Genomic DNA, 18,259 nt, shown 5'->3' with positions numbered 1-18,259 from the left:
TAAACTCATTAATCTTATGTTCCACATTATTATACTTATTCTTAAATTTACTAATCCCTTTCAAAGTGCTATTAATACTACATCTACAGCCAATACATTAATTACAAGAGTAAAAACCATTTTTACTTGTTAAAAAATTATTGGTCAACCTATTACCACTGTCCTCTTTTGGATAGATATTAGTTAAAATACTTTTAAAACTAGGAGCTCCCCTAAATGTTATAAAAGGTCTATCTGGTAATAAAACATTAAGTTCCCTATCTTTTCTAAGTAAGTGCCAATGCTTGGATACAATGTGTTTGATCTCTCTAAAATTCTCATTAAAATCCAATACTAAAGGTGCAATTTTGTTGTGGTCTAGTAAAGTGCCTTTATCTTTTGGTTCAATAAGATCATTCTGGCTTATTTTACCTACTTCCACCCTAGCTTTGTGTATTAGGTCTACAGGGTATTGCTTATATTTAAAACGTTCTTCTAAAATAGCAGCTTGTTCCTCATACATACAGTCACTAGTGCAGTTACGTCTCAGTCTCTGAAACTGACCCTTGGGTATATTGTTCAGCCAGGGCGTGTAGTGACCACTATTGTATAAAACATAACTGTTCGCATCAACTTTCTTAAAAAAAATTTTGGTCATAATTTTGGTATCCTCAATATATATGTTTAAATCTAAAAAGTTGATACTTGTTGTGCTGACTTCACTTGTTAACTCTATGCCCCAATTATTGCTATTTAATTTGTTTAAAAAATCATCTAACATAGATCGAGAACCATTCCAAATAAAAATAAGGTCATCAATATATCTCTTGTAGGTGACCAGGTTCGTCTCCCATTCTACGCCACCATAAATAAATTCTTGTTCCCAACCTGACATGAACAGGTTGGCGTAGCTGGGAGCGAACCTGGCTCCCATAGCTGTGCCCTGGTGTTGAAGATAAAATTGAGAATTAAAAACAAAATAATTATTAGTTAATATCCAATAAATACTCTCCATGATAAAATCTATCTGGTCTCTTGTATGTTTCCCAAAATTTTCAAGGCACTGTCTAACCGTTTTGCAACCCAAATCATGTCGGATAGCCGTGTACAGAGACGACACATCACTCGTCACCAGAAAATACGTGCTTTTCCATTCTATATCTTTCAGCACTCTAATTATCTCCGGTGTATCCTTTATATATAATGGCATATTCTTAACCACATCCTGTAAATGGATATCCACATACTTAGAGAGATTGGCCAAAATTGAACCTATACCCGACACAATTGGTCTACCTGACGGACACTCCTCATCCTTATGCACTTTGGGTAAGGTATAAAAAGTAGGGATTCGGGGAAATTCATTTTTTAAAAACTTGAACTCTTTATCATTAAGTATATTACTCTCTACGCCCTTATCCAGAAGTTCAAAAAGAGACTTTTGGATTTCAATACTAGGGTCATCTTTTAGCTTTTTATACACTCCTTCATCATTCAGTTGTCTAAAACATTCTTTAAGGTAGTCTTTAGTGTCTTGGATAACTATACTACCCCCCTTATCGGCAGGCTTAATAATTATCAATTTATTATCCCTAAGTCTTTTTAGAGCGTCCCTCTCCTGTGGGTTAAGGTTATCACTTCGACCTTTCTTATTTTTATTCTCTAAGGTCTTAAGGTCATCCATTACGGACTTCTCAAAAATTTCAATTGCACCAGTTTTGTATGTGCTAGGGTAAAAATTAGACTTATTCCTAAGTTGAGTATGAGTGTCATCTATTCTATTTTCAATTTTATTTAAATAGAAAAATCTTTTCAGCGTTAAATTTCTGGAGTACTTAAGAATGTCCACATAAGCCGAGAATGAATCAAACTTTCTTTTAGGGGCAAATTTTAAACCTTTATTTAAAATTCTAATCTCATTAGTCTCTAGTTCATAGCTTGAGAGGTTTATTATTCCCTCCGGTTTAACAACCTTCCTCTCTTTACGGAGTTGTAGTTGGACTCCTCCTCTGCATCCTCTGTATCCCTGTATCTTACTCTCTTCTGAAGGGATGTTGCATAATCCCTTTTCTGCCTCCCTAAAAAAACATTCTCTCTGTTAGGGGGAGTGTCATTGTTCAGAGTCTCAAATCTATTACTCAGCTGGATGCCATTATCCCTAGGGGTATCAGGTTCTGTATTCCTAAAATTATGTATCTGATTATATCTAGGTCTGACTTCTGTCCATTTATTGTCATTGTCTCTAGGGTTATACCACTTTTGTTTATTCTCATAGGACCTGTTTGTTGACCTATCCCTATTTGGTATGTAATTAGGTCTATATGACGTACGATTTACTTTCTGTCTACTGTCTCTATTGGTCCTTGACCAATTGGTGACGGTATCATTTTTATAATCCGTCTTGTCTCTTTTATATTTTCTTTGTTTAACAATTTTAACTTGTTCTTCCAATTTGTCAAGGTTAGACACAGTTTTTTTGCTCAGTTCCTCAAAATCTCGTTTGCCCGTTCGGAGTGGAGTCAAAGCGAGTATAATCCAGTCTAGAGAAGTTGTATATTGAAGGCTGCAGATTAGTTTTATGCAATAACATTTATTTTTACTGAGACGGCCGCCCCATCGTTTTTAACCTATTGGATTCCAGAGGTCTACTCCCTGGAGACACTGTTTACAGTGTACAAGCGATTACAGCCTGAGCAGTCTCTTTACCTGCTCTGTGTTTGTGAGTGTTATACCACATTTTTAAATATTCTCATGTGTTTTTACAGTATTATACTATTATATGTTTTGTCTCCTTTTTATATGTAGAGTATCATTTACTTCTACCAATATGATTTTTATTTGTTATTTTCATATTTTTCAACAAGCAAGGAAAGATACATTGGGACTCGCAGGTCCTAGTTATAGCTTGTGGTATCGTTGTCATCAGTTGCATAGAGTCACATTGTTACATGGGCACTTGCGCCCCTTCATTCTGAGGACTCGCAGGTCCATTATTGAATACAATTTTGCAGTTGTCTGTCATATTTCTAACTATTATGCTCAGTTTGTACATACATATAGGTAATGTGTGCTCGATTCCTGTAGCAATTTGTACATTCCTTAGCGTTTTCTCGTATTCGTGGGTGTGGATTCGTGAATCCACAATGTCTACTGTCTCCCATGTCTCTCCCTTTGTGTCTGTGCATTGACTTATGTGTGTTGTGTTACCTCGTGTAAATGTGGGGTGTGGTAGGCCCCAAGGCAGCCGGGGCCCCTACTTCCTCCGCTCTGCTTCTCCAATGTTCTCGTATGTCTTTTACTTTTGTGTATTTTGTTTCGTGAATGTAGGGGTCGTCTCGACCTCCCCAATACCTTGGGGGTCTAATCAGTGCCCCCATGTGGGTATTTCGTCCCCTCCCTCCTGCATCCCTCATGAGGCTTTTTTCGTGCCTGTCTAAGTGACGACTTGGTAGCGTCGCTATCACTGGTGGTGTACAAGGGGTTGAGACGTTCTCATGGTCCCCAAACCTGGTGTATGTTGTAATTGGTATTCCCAGTACGTGTATACTGGGGTTGAGGTGTGGTGCCCTTGTATTAGGTGTTCATTGGTGTTGAGAGCAGGTCTTAAAGTCTAGAGTATTAGTCTTTAGTATCCAGTGTGTCCATGTGTTGAGGTAGTTTTGGTAGGTGTCATTTGCTGAGTTATGAAGTTCCTCCAAGGAACGTAATTCCTCCATATGTGTGAACCATATCTTTAGTGGGGGGGCGACTGTCTGCTTCCAGTATAGAGGTATCAGTGCCTTCGCTATATTCAGTATGCGGATAGTAAGTGATTTCTTATATGCGGACTTAGGGGTCTGGGTATGATGTAGCAGCATAGCTGCCGGTTGGAATGGTGGCGGGTCGTCTGTGTATTGGCAGATTATTTTGTGTATTGCTCTCCAGTAGGGGGTTATCTTATGGCACTCCCACCAAATGTGTATGAGTGTACCATGTTCCTCCTCGCATCGCCAGCAGTGGGGAGGGTGTGTTGTGATTCGTTCATGTAATGATGCAGGAGTGTAGTACCATTGAGTCAGTAATTTATAGGCTGTTTCTTGGGTCTTGCTATAACTGGAGCAATGATGTGTTAAATAGCATATCTTCTCCCATTCTCCTTTGTCCAGCGAGTGACCTAGGGCCATTTCCCACTTCCCCATGAATCTCGGTTGTTCCGTCGGTGTGAGTGTGAGTAGTATGTTGTATATGATGGAAACACCATGTGCCAGCGGGCCGGGGTCTAGGCAGATATTCTCAAATGTGGTAGTCGCCCTCGTCAGTATTGGGCCCTGTGGGAGGGATGCTATGTAACTCCTTATTTGTCTATATTTGAGGTGTGTCATAAGGGTGTGCTCAGGTTGCCCCCGTAGATCGTCTAGCGTCTTAGGGCCCTCCGGTGTAAGTGCGTGTGTAAGTCTGGGCAATGGTTCTCGGATTAATTCTTTGAATGTCCTCGGGTCCGTTCCCGGTGGGAAGTTAGGGTTATGTGTAAGTGGTAGTAGAGGGCTAGGGTACGTGGTTAGGCCATGTTTCCCTTTTGAGCAGTTCCACTCCTGTAAGGTCGCTTTCGTGTAAGGGGATTGTGTGGCGTTCCCTGTTGATGCCCCAGGCGGCAGCCATGGTAGTACCGCGACCGGGGTTCCCGCTTCGTGTTCCTCGACCTGTTTCCACAGCTTGTGTATACCCGATTTAGTCCATTCCACTATCCTCATGAGGTGGCATGCCCTATAATACAGGGTAAAATCTGGCAATGCCAGACCCCCCCTGTCTTTCGGCTGCGTCAACAAGGCGTGGCCGACCCTAGTTTTTTTCCCGCTCCAGACATATTGGATCAGGGCTTTACGTATCGCTGCGAAAAATGAGCGTGGGATCTGTATTGGGATAGTTTGGAACAGGTAGAGAAGGCGCGGTAAAAAGTTCATCTTCGCTACCTGTATCCTGCCTAACCATGAAATGTGGGGGTGCGCCCATTCCTGCATCTCTGCTCGCAGTTTCGCTAGTATAGCGGTAAAATTTTCCTTAAATAAGTACCCCTCCCTCCTTGTTAACCAGATTCCCAGATATTTAAGTTTCTGTGTCGCCCATTGAAACGTGTAATGTTGTCTCAGGGGTTCCGCCCTGCGTTCTGGGATACTTATGTTCAGTATGAAAGATTTGGTGAAGTTAATTTTCAAATTAGAGAGCCTCCCGTATTCCTGAAAGGCTTTCAATATGTTTGGGAGGGATATTTCGGGATTAGTCACATAAAACAGGAGGTCGTCGGCATATGCCGCGACTTTATGGTGGGTCTTCCCCGTCGTCATCCCCGTGATATCTGGGTTGTCTCTAACGGCCGCTAGCAGCGGTTCCAGGGCTAGGACGAAGAAGATTGGGGACAGGGGGCATCCCTGACGTGTGCCATTTAGTATGTCGAACGGCTCCGATAGGGCACCGTTGACTATCACATGTGCAGAGGGTTGTGTATACAAGGCCTCTATCCACCCCCTGATGCCCGAGCCCAGACCCATGTGGGTTAAGGTCTGGAACAGGTATTTCCAGCTCACCCTGTCAAAGGCCTTCTCTGCATGCGTGGATAGCAGGAGAAGGCCCCCGGCAGTGCGTTTACCCCTATACAATAATGCGAGGGTTCGCATTGTGTTTTCACGGGCTTCTCGCCCCATCACAAAACCCACCTGGTCTGGGTGCACCAGGGTGGGTACGTGTGGCTGTAGCCTATTCGCTAATATTTTGGTCAGGAGTTTGAGATCGCTATTTATTAAAGATATAGGATGGTAACTCCCGCAATGTTCCTTATCTTTTCCTTCTTTAGGCAGAATAGTGATGTGTGCTGTCAGAGATTGTTTAGGGAGTGCGTGGCCCTCTTTAATGGCGTTAAACATTGTTATGAGTGGGATATATAAAATATCCGCGTACGTTTTATAATAGCACAGTGGTAGGCCGTCTGGGCCCGGGCTTCTACCCGCCTTTGTCTGTTTCACTGCTTGCGTTAGTTCTTCTGGTGTTATTTCCCTGTCCAGGAGTTCAGCTGTGTCCCTGTCTAGTGTCGGCGTCGAATGGAGTGTGAGATAGTCCCTTACTGATTCGGTTAGTCGTGCGTCCGCGTGCTGAGTGTGTGGTCTGGGAAGTGCGTAGAGGTTCGCGTAATATGCTCTGATTGCCTCCTGTATCTTGCGAGGCTGTCTGTGTAGAGTGTTCCTATTGTCCCTCATACGGTCTATGTACATCTGCTGTCTACATTTGGCTAACATGCGCGCCAGTAGCCTGCCACTCTTGTTGCCATGCAGTGCAAAAAAGGCTTTAGGTCGCAACGCGTCCCGGTGGTATTTTGTCTGTAATAGTTTAGTCAGTTCCCTCCGTAGTGAAAGTAGTTGGTTTTGGAGTTCTGGTGTCTGTTGGGTTTTGTTCAGGTTGTCTATCTCCCGTATTTTTGTCAAGGTGTCTGTCATGGCCGCTTCCCTTTGTTTCTTCAGTATGGCGCTTTTCTGAATGAAGTGACCCCTGATCACACTCTTGTGCGCCTCCCACATGATCGTCGGGGATGTTTGGGATGGTGTGTTTGTGGCAAAGTATTCTCGGAGGATTGCGTCGATGTCCGATTTTACCTCCGGTACGGATAGGAGGTGCTCATTAAGCCTCCATTTAGCTACCCTAGGTCTATAGAGTGGGGACGCCATCGTGAGTGTGACTGGGGCATGATCCGACCACGTGGCCGTGCCGTGTTCCACTTGTAAGATGAGGGGGAGATGATAGTGCATCAGGAAAAAGTAATCTATTCTGGTGTATGAATTATGTGGGTGAGAGAAGAACGTATAATCCCTCTCGTCTGGGTGGTGGGCTCTCCAACTGTCCACTAATTCGTGTTTGGACATGAGGTGTCTGAGCGTGGTTAGGTGTTGTGATGGTACCTGTGAGGTGCCCGTGGATGTGTCCCATTTCGGGTCAAAGGCTAGGTTGAAGTCCCCACCCAATATCAGTGTGTCCTCCGTGAACCCTCGAATCCTACGGAGTATTCCGGCGAGGAACCTGTGATGTCTCTGATTGGGGGCATAGATATTAGCGAAAGTGTAGACCTGTCCCGCTATCGTCCCTTTCAGGAGTATATATCTGCCCTCCCTGTCCGTCTGTAGGCCCTGTTCTTGGAATGGAATACCCTTGTGTATCAAGATTGCCGTCCCTCTAGCCTTACCCCCATGATAGTCACTGTAGTATCCTGTGGGGTAGTGGTGGTTATGTAGCCTTGGTCTGGCCCCTTCTTTGAAGTGCGTTTCCTGAATGAATATTACGGATGCCCTAGCGGCTTGGAAATCTCTCATGGCTGCTGCTCTCTTTTCGGGTTTGTTTAGGCCCCTTGCGTTTATAGTAACCAGCGTGAGATTAGCTGGGGTCAGTGATATTTTGAGCGGTGTCTTAGCGGTCCCGTGCCCCGGCTGCCTCGGGTCGGATGGGAAATTGGGTATATGTTGTGTCAGGTGTGTGTATGTGAGTGTGTGGTGTAAGGTGTCCGCCGGTTATTCGGCGTTAGGGTTGTTGCGTCTCGGTGGTCGTGAGGGCTCTCTTCCGCCCTTGGGTGTTAAATGTCGACCACTGGTTATTGGCGGGAGTGGTTGGAAGGCCGGAGCCTCTGTCCATATCTGCGTGTGTTTGGTACTAACCGGGTTGGTCGCGGCGTGACTCTCTCCTAGGTGTTACCTTGTGTCACTACCAGAGTCCCGTGATGTCCCCCCTGGCCTCCGTGTGATGGTGTGGGTGTTGCTTGTCCTCGCCAGTGGACATATGCCTTACCAATTTGGTACCGATACCTTATATAGTGCAATCTAACAATAAACATAAACATAAAAGTCAAAGCATTAACATTAACAATAATAATAGCGATAGGTTTAGTCATCTGTGATAATACCAAGCCCCCTTGGCTCAATCGCCGTTTCCTGGGATCCCTTATCAAATATATTACTATATACAAGTGTATAGCAACCAGTCGTATGGTTCCCATCCCCTCCAGCCCCGCTCCCTCCTGTTCCACCCCCCCTCCCCCTGCGCCCTTGGATCGGTTTTCTCTGACACTCCCGTATGGTATTCCTGTGTGAGCATCTCCTTTCCCTCCCGCCCTCCCGCAGAGCTCCTGAGCAGTTAGTTGTTCGGCACCCTTATCTCCTCCCAACCGGTGTACCTGTCCGTTCACCCGGATCCCCCCCCCCGGAATCTTGCCATATACTTAGCGTTGTAGTTGGGTCTGGTCCCATACGTGGTCGGGTGCCCGATGCCCGAGCGACGCGGGCCCTCGCCCCCCCAGCCTGCTCCTGAGTAGGTCATCACTAGGCCACTATGGGGGGGGCGGTTGCCCGCGTCGGTCGCCCATCTATCTCGCGTCTCTGAACGCTGTCAACCCTGCATATTGGACCTTTGTGCTCTTCCCCCTCCACCCACCTCCCGCCTCACATCACCCCACTGTATTAGGATACTGTGGACAGGTAGCATCTTGGGTATAAGGTCACACATAAGAATTGGGAGTCTCTCGGGCCTATCGGCCAGTTAGGTGTGGTACTTGCGTTCTCTAGGACGGGCAGTGGTGCCCCATGAATAGTGTCCACAAGCTCTAGTTCCAGTGCCTTCGGCATGTGCTTGTCAGGTGTTTCCCTGCGTATGGATTAAATGTCCTTAAGTAGCGTGGAGCATCGTGCCCCTCATAGTCCATGCAAAAGTTCCATACGGTCTGTGCCCCTCTGGTGCCGGTGATGACTTGGGTTCGGTGAGGTCGGGGTGTGGACCTGGTGAAAGATGTCGTGTCGAGTCAGGTCCAGGCTGTGTTGTCGGCTGCTTCCCCCTCCTCTCAGAAGCCTCGTGGGCCGGTCGCCTGTTGGCGGGTGATCTTCGGGGTCCGGTTGTCAGCCGTATGTGGTCTAGGGCCCTGGGGGGGGTGTATAGGGCCAGGGGGTCTGGCCATTGTAGCGGGGCCGGCGTGATCTGTAGTTCCCTCCCCAGGGCGTCCAGGTCAGCCATGTCCTTTACCATAAATGGGCCTCGTGGTGTGTGGGCCTGTAATCCAGTCGGAAAGCACCAGCGGTATTTGATCTTATTGGCTTGCAATTGCCTGGTGAATGGGCGTAATGCCCTGCAGTAAGCTAGCGTGGTGGGAGAGAGGTCCGGGTAAAGTTGGACCTCGGTGCTGCCCAGTAGTACCATGTCCGTCCCCCTGGCTTTACGTAATATTTCTTCTTTTAACTGGTAGTCCGTCAGGCAGCATATAGCATCTCTGGGCAGACTCCCCGGAGGGCCTTTCGGTCTGAGCGCCCGATGTGCTCTCACCATGTCTATTGTTGTTTGCGGGGCGCGGCCCAGTATCCTGTTGAAGATCCCCTCCAGGGTGGTCTGGATTGGGGCGGTTTCGTCCATTTCCTCCGGGATCCCACGGATCCTGATGTTCTGCCTCCTTCACCTATTATCGAGGTCCTCCAGGTGGTGTGCTATCTGTTGCAGCCGCTGGGTGGTAAGCCGGAGGGTCCCTGTGTTTGCAGACTGCGCCGCTTGTATGTGGTCGCAGTCCGCCTCGAGCTGGGAGACCCTTTGGTGTAGGCCGCTGAATTCCTCCCGCAAGGCCTGCAGTTCTTCAGTGATAGAGGCACGGAGGCTGTTGTTCGCCTCCGCCAGGTCTGTCTTGGTGGGCAGGTTGTGGAGGATGCTGATCCATTCCGGGCTCGGGTCCGGGGTCGGGTACGGCACCGGCGTCCCTGCTAGCGTCTCCTCGCCATGTAGGGAGGGTGGTGAGAGGGCCCCTCTCGAGGCTGTCGAGTCATTTGAGGCCTGCATTTCCTCCTCCGCCTGGGCCGTTAAGAATCGCCGCATGGAGGAGGTCGATGCACCCCTTGGGGTGTCGGCGGGCTTGGATGAGTGTGGTACCTTGTTTGATTTGCCCATTTTCGGGGCAATTAGGTGCTATTGGCGAGGTTTTGCTGGGAGCCTTGTGGGGAGCTCTGGGTTTACGCCGCCATCTTCTTCGGCTTCCAAGCCACGCCCCACCACATTTTTAAATATTCTCATGTGTTTTTACAGTATTATACTATTATATGTTTTGTCTCCTTTTTATATGTAGAGCATCATTTACTTCTACCAATTTGGGTTTGTAAAACTATATTATTTCACAAAATTAACACTTTTTTATCACAATTTGTTGTACAATAAGAATCTATACACAAGTCACAACATTTATTGTTTTGCACATTTTGCACTGAAGCACTTTTGTGAGTGTTGCATTTTGCACAATTTTGTGAAGGCATAGCTATTTAAAGACACAGCACACTTTATGTTATAACTTACTTTTAAATAGATCATTTAATTTTTTATTTATCCTAGTGTTGTCATAAAGCAGATGGTTATCCAAATAATTTTTGATTCTTAGGTATGAGAATAACTCTCATACCTAATAGATTTAAGATATGAAGATTACCTTATTTTATTCAATTCTAATAAATCATCTATTTTAGTTGAACCAAATTTGATCCAATTACCTAAATTAATATTATATTCCATTGTCTTAATTGGACTATACTTAGAAATTTTATTTAAAATGTGATTTCTTTTCCTGTATTTTACCCAAATTTCATAGATATCTTTTAATATCAATCCATAACATATTAGAAAGATCTTTTGAATTACACAGAAAGGATTCAATTTTATACCAAGGCTCTTCTATTGCGGTTGGGCCCTGCCATCTCCACAGATGGTACAGCCTAGAGGCTTCATAATATTTGATAAGATTTGGGACAGCCAGGCCACCCTTACTGGACTTTTTCATTACATGTAAGATCGAGATCCTTGACCTCTTATAATCCCATATGTAATTCAGAAATAATTTATGAATCTGTTAAGTTTAGTTATTGTTATAGATAAAGGGATCATTCTGAACAGGTATGACCAATGAGGTAGAATATATGATTTGATGATATTTATTCTTCCCAAACAGGAAATTCCTATGTTTCTCCACTCTTTGAGTAATTTATCACTTGTATCTTTTATAAGATTATCCACATTTTTATCGATCTTTTAAGCTACAAGAGAAATTAATCCCAAGATATTTACAACCTTGTGATGACCAAGTGAAGGGATATTGAACTGATAATTTATTAATTGTCGTAAAATCTAAATTGATGAGCATAACTTAGGATTTACCAATATTTAATTTATAGTTTTTAACTCTTCCATAATCTTCCAACTCCCGAAACAAGGCCCCTAGTGATATATCTGGATCAGACAATGTTAATATTATGTTATCTGCATATAGGCTGATTTTAAATTCAGAATGAATCAGAATAACTCCTTTAATTTGATAGTTGTTTCTTATGCTCACTGCGAGCGGTTCAAGAGTCAAAATATATAAAAGTGGGGCCAGGGGACATCCCTGCCTGGTCCTGTTAGAAATTGTAAACCGATCTGCGGAAATGCCAGGGCCCACGGTTTTAGCCGTTCAACTAGAATAAAGAGCCATTATTGCAGTTTTAATGGAGCCAACAAATCCAAATTTGTCCAGAGTCTGGTTCATAAAACTCCAGTTGACCCTGTCAAACGCCTTCTCAGCATCAAGTGACAGGGCCAGCATAGGGCCCTAGGGCCATAGGGTTACAAGGATACAAAAATGTAGTATAGCACCCACTAAAATAATCGCTGTAGTTTGAATAATCGCTGTAGTTTGCAGATTCAACAACACAATTCTTTCCTAATCTGTCCCTAACAGCTGCAGCATCCTCTCCCTACACTAATAAGAGCTCATGTGCGTGCGGTGCTACGCGACTCCAGGTTATATATAGAGGCTGGGTCACATGCTGCACTGGCCAATCACAGCCATGCCATTAGTAGGCATGGCTGTGATGGCTTCTAAGGGCAAACGAGTCAAACACTTGTTGATTGGCTGCCCTGCAGCCTTTCAAAACGTGCCATTAAATCGCTGAACACCGAACTCCAACCCGAACATACACTGAAATGTCCGTGTTCGGGTCCAGGGTCCAAAAACCGTAATGTTCGGTACGAACCCGAACTTTGCGGTTCAGGTTCGCTCAACTCTATTCTTTAATTATTTTGTTCATAGCCACCAGGATTCAAATGTCCATTCATAATCCATACATAATCCATATTTTGGCTATAAATGTATTGCACACTAATCATGCATGGTTCTCTATGTTCATGTTGCTGTCTCTTGTGTTTATGCTGCCATTTTCTGAAACAGCAACATGCTCATGTTGCTGTCTCTATGCTCATGTTGCTGTCTCTTATGTTTATGTTGCCGTTTTCTGAATCCCAATAGTGGGCACGTGTGCACGATTATATCTGCACGCAGGCACACGTTATGTCCATTCAAAGGATTTTGCCGATCACAGCCGAAAGCTAGAAATTACATCAACACACACAGTGGAACGCATTCAAATGACAGCTGATCGAAAGGTCTGAAATTAGGAAGCATACTTACACGGAGAAGCGATGACAATGCCCAGAACCCTGAAGAAGTCCACAAACTGGACAAAACGCATTGGATATTAATTGTGGGACTTTTTATTGTGTTTTATTACTGTTCCTTTTGTTGTATTACTGTTGCTGGTCCACCTAACCCTGTGCAGTACGCTGTTCCTGGTCCACCTTGGGTGGAGACAAGCCTGAATGCATTGCCCTCTTTTGCCAGTTGAAGTACCTACCACATTTATACCCATTTTTTGGGGAGACAAGCCTGCATTTCCTGATGTCTTGTGAGTTTTCTCACTCCCCCCCCCCCTCTCTTTTTTCTGTACTGTACAACGCTATGTGCAGTTTTTTCTTCTTTCTTTAGATACTGTATTATCAGGTGGGATTCATTCTCTATAGTGTGGAGCTTACTTTTCCTTTTTTTTCTTACTCTGTATAAGTATTTGTTTTATTTTGTTTAGTGGTGTTGTGAGGTTCACCATATTAGCTCCTTTTTCATTTATACACCTCTAGCAGTGACTTTCTGTTTTTACACGTTGGCATCCTATTTTTCCCTCTGTTGCTTACTTCTCATTTGATCTGCAAAACCCATGATGGTGCTATGTTCCTATCAGTGAACTGTATAATATTCCATAATACTACATAATATTATAGAACAAAATACTACATAATATGGTTCAACTTTGAGCACTCATTTTAATGGGGCATTCCAGACCTCGAAAGAGATCCTTTTTACTCAGAGCACCTCCCTTGCAAAGATTTCTCTTTATTTTAAAGGGTAATCCAGACGTGGACCCCTTGCTCACGGTGCCTAGAGGGATATTGGATATACCTCACTGATGATACTCTACAAGGTTGAAATGATTGTCTGGGGTTGCTGTATCTCTCATGCAGAGGGAACTTGCTGGCATTTCGGATCTGGACTGTCCGTACGGGTGGGACCAGTCTTATATGTTTTTAGATAGCTTCTCTTCTCTCTGTCATGGCACTAGATGAGCTAAAACCAGCTTGAGATCTGAGCGGGGACCCACCAAAGGGTAGGCTAATTGAGCTGTTGTTCATTCTCACTTCTCTTGCTACTTGTTTTTCTCTCCCTTGAACCATATTGTAAAGTCTGTGATTGGACAGCCACACAAGGTATGGGATGGGTTAGAATAACATGGCTTGAAAAGGCTTCAGAAAATATATTTGCAAGCTGTTTTTAGATACACCACCAATGACAAAAAAAATGCCTAATTAAATGCAGGCATGTTTTCATTAGAGATATATCTACTTATCAGTAATTTTTAAGAATATTCAATGTTATACATAATATGTGTGTGAATAGGTTGTTGTTTCAAGAAGAAATCTGATTGCCATCATGGAGTCATCATATTTTTATGGCAAACTGAAAATTGCTACAATAGTGTTTTGGTTTTGTTTGCCTTCTTTTGGATCAACTACATAAAGTAACATAAAGGTTAAGAGTGGACTTGAGTCTTTTTTTCCCCAACCTTGATTACTATTGTAATGTAACTATTTAAATCAGAGTCAGACGTTATTCCATTCTGTCCCTATTAAAGACTGTGAGACGTTTTGTAGATAAATTATTTAATATGTTTTTTTTCTTTCTTTCTTGCAGAATGGAATAATTTCAGATTTTCATTCAGCAAGTTAAATTGAGGACTTAGTCATACACGCATAATCAAAACCCTAAAATGCACCAAATTATAAAAAATGAAATAAGTAATGAGTTCCTAGTGGAACAGTCTTAAAAAGTAACATCATTCAGCATCATTTTGTCTACGGCAGAATACCTGAGTGATTGTTTTTAGAGAGATCAGCTGTGATTTGATTTGATTTTTGATGACTTGAGCCAAATCAGCTGTAATAGAAAGCAATATGAGAGCAAGCTGTGCTGCATGACCTTCCACAGTGGAGAGGACCTAGATATGCTGGGTGAGTAGTTCCGAATCTGGTGTCAATATGGTGTTAATATTTCACAAAACTCTACAGGACATGATAGTACCAATCATTTTTCTGCAGGCTTTATGGCTGACTCCACCATTCTTCAGGACCTCTACAGCTATCTGGTCAAAGTGAACTGTTGTTTATTTTTTTACAGTTATTATAAATAACCATATTTTTAAAAGTGATCATTTAACCCTTTCAGGACCGCTGACGGTTCAGGACCGTCAGCGGTAAAACATGCGTTTGGACCGCTGACGGTCCTGAACCGTCATAACGGTCTGGGGCTACTTACCTGATCGCCGTCGGTCCCACGGCGGCGATCAGTGCTCCACCCGGTCCAGGGGGGTTGCCTGTCTGCCCGGGCAGTCCCCCCTCGGCAGATCAGGACCCTGCGGCCATGTGATCACTCGATCACATGACCGCAATAGGTGTCTGTGTATCTGCCTGCAGGGGGACTGTCTGTGCTGACAGGCAGTCTCCCTGCAAGTGAAAAATCCAAAAAATAAAGTTAAAAAAAAAAAGTGTAAAATCAGTGTAAAAAAAATAATAATAATATGTGTATATATATATATGATATATATACATGTATTATATCTATATATAATATATGTATATGTATCATATATATAATGTCATATTAAGTGTATTTTTATATTTATATATACGTATATTAATATAAAAATACACTTATATTTAAATTACACACGAATATATACAATATATATAATTGCTATATATATGGTATATATATATTATTATAAAATACAAATAATATGTTAATAAAAATAAATAACAAAAAATAAATATAATTTTTAATAATTAAAAAAAAATTATATATACATATGCAATTTTATTCTAACAGTATTTTGATATTGATATATATATATTTATATCAAAATACACTTAGAATGTAATGATATATATATCTATGTATAAATAAATAAATAAAAATAATACGAAATATACATATGTCCACATACATAATTACATAAATAATTTCATAAATATACACGTAGACGTCAAATATATAAATATGTATATATATTAAAATTCTACGTGCATATTTATGTAATATTTTTACCTAATTAAGTAATTTTAATGATTGCAATTTGAGGGACCTGCCTGCCAACCCAGGCCAAAAGTCCAGATAATTTAATTTGCTAGCACTGTGTTTAACCCTGTAACTTTCTATGACACCCTAAATCCTGTACATGGGGGTACTGTTTTACTCGGGAGACTTCGCTGAACACAAATATTAGTGTTTCAAAACAGTAAAACATATCACAGCGATGATATTGTCAGTGAAAGTGAAGTTTTTTACATTTTTCACACACAAACAGCTCTTTCACTGAGGATATTATTGCTGTGATATATTTTACTGTTCTGATACACTAATATTTGTGTTCAGCGAAGTCTCCTGAGTATAAAAGTACCCCACATGTAGAGGTTTTATAGTGTTTGTGAAAGTTACAGGGTCAAATATAAGGCTTGATTTTACTTTTTTTTTTTTTATTGAAATTTATCAGATTGGTTAGGTTGCCTTTGAGAGCGTATGGTAGCCAAGGAATGAGAATTAGCCCCATGATGGCATACCATTTGCAAAAGAAGACAACCCAAGGTATTGCAAATGAGGTATGTTCAGCCTTTTTTAGTAGCCACTTAGTCACAAACACCGGCCAAAGTTAGCGTTTTTTGCATTTTTAACACACAAACAAATATAAATGCTAACTTTGGCCAGTGTTTGTGACTAGGTGGCTACTAAAAAAGACTGGACATACCCCATTTTGAATACACTGGGTTGTCTACTTTAAAAAATATGTACATGTTAGGTGTGTTTCGGGGATTTATGACAGATAACGGTGTAACAATGTCACTATTGATACATTTAAAATATATATATATATTGAAACCGCAATTTCCTACTTGTATTTACAGGCCTATAACTTGCAAAAAAAAGCAATAAAGCATGTAAACACTGGGTGTTTTTAAACTCGGGACAAAATTTTGAATCTATTTAGCAGTTTTTTTCATTAGCTTTTGTAGATAAGTAAAAGATTTTTCAAGTAAAAGTCCAAAAACATGTTTTTTTTTTTAATTTTTCACCATATTTTATTATTTTTTTTAAATACAATATTGGACATAATACAAATAATGGTATGTAAAGAAAGCCCCTTTTGTCCTGAAAAAAACAATATATAACTTGTATGGGAACCGTAAATGAGAGAGCGGAAAATTACAGCTAAACACAAACACCACAAAAGTGTTAAAACTGCTCTGGTCCTTAACGTACAAACATCGCAAAAACAGGCCGGTCCTGAAGGGGTTAACTAGATCATGAGTGTGTGTGATGCTTAGGAGACAATATGCTTAGGAGACAATAACTATATTTAATAATAACATTATTATAGTTATTGTTTTTCCATGTAAAAACCTTTAAAACACAGGGAAAAATAAAATGTAGAGTTGACCCAGAGCTAAACATGCCACATCCCATAACACTGGGCTTAGATATTTTTTGTTGAATTTCATCTGGGCAAGCTCGGTGTGTTAGTTGCTTTCATGGAGATTAACAGTGTGCCTGTTTATAAGTGATTGACACATGTGTTCCTTTTTATTATTATGTTTGTGTGCAGTTTGAAACATACAATTATACATTGACATGTTGACACACATATATACGTAGCAATAAAAGAAAATGATTGTTAAAGAAAATGTCGAGAAGACTGCACTTTTTTATTGAAAAATACATGAAGAAAGCGAGAGAAGGTAAGTGACTGAGCAGGTTAAACAAAGCTTAACAGGCTACACCTGTTGATGTATATAAGGATAAAGAGAAAAGCTAAATAGTAAATACTATTGAAGATGAGGCAACATGCTTACAGTAAACTAAATTGAGCAATTAAGAAAGCTGCAAATCTGGGTAACACATTAATTATTAGAGATTTTAATGACCCGTACATAAACTGGGACAGAGGGACTAGTAGTTCAGCAAAGGGAATTAGGTTTTTAAACTTGGTAATTGACATCTTCACGTTACAGCTTGTAGAAGCACCAACTAGAAAGGAGGCTTGTCTGGACCTGGTTCTAACAAACAACATTGATCTTTTGACCAACATTCAAGTAGGTGAGCAATTGGGAAATAGTGATCACAATATAGTGTACTTTAAAATAAACTAAAAAAAACTAAAGCACATGGGGTATACTAAAATATGTAATTTTAAAAAGGCCACTTTCAATAAGTTAAGGGTAGCTTTACAATATATTGACTGGCATAAACTCTTTAGTGAAAATAACACAGGATAAATTAAATATTTTCCAACAAATTTTAGAAAGGTAAATTTCTTAGTATGTACCATTGGATAATAAATATAAAAGAAACCAGGACGAGGGTGTTAGTTGATGAAGACCAGGAAATGGCAGACACTTTAAATAACTATTTGTATATATTAAGGAAGAACCTATATGCAAATGATTGCTGCAAAACAACTTGCAGAAAAATTGTAATAGGCTTACTCAAGACAAGGTGCTGCAGCAACTAAAGAAAGTTAATATAAAAGCTCCAGGGCCTGATGGTATTGATGGCCTGATTCTTTTCTATCAGGAAGTGTTTGAGGATTTCAGGAAGGCAGATGTGGTTCCTATATTCAAAAAGGGTTAAAACTCCTTGCCTTGAATTTATGGATGTCACATCCTGTTCTGTTCTGCAAAGATGTCTGGCCTTGGCTTCTGGTATCCAGTACTCTTTTTAAAATTTGTGTTTAGTTTTTCTTGGCTTTTCTGGTTTTCTATTCTTTGTCTGGTTTTCTTTATGCTGGGTTTTCTGGGTTCAATCCTTTATTCCGTTACTGGAATTCCCGGTCTCCTGGAT

Source organism: Pelobates fuscus, chromosome 3 (genome assembly GCF_036172605.1).
Source record: "Pelobates fuscus isolate aPelFus1 chromosome 3, aPelFus1.pri, whole genome shotgun sequence".
NCBI classification, from domain to species: Eukaryota; Metazoa; Chordata; class Amphibia; order Anura; family Pelobatidae; genus Pelobates; species Pelobates fuscus.
This window is presented reverse-complemented; position numbering follows the sequence as displayed.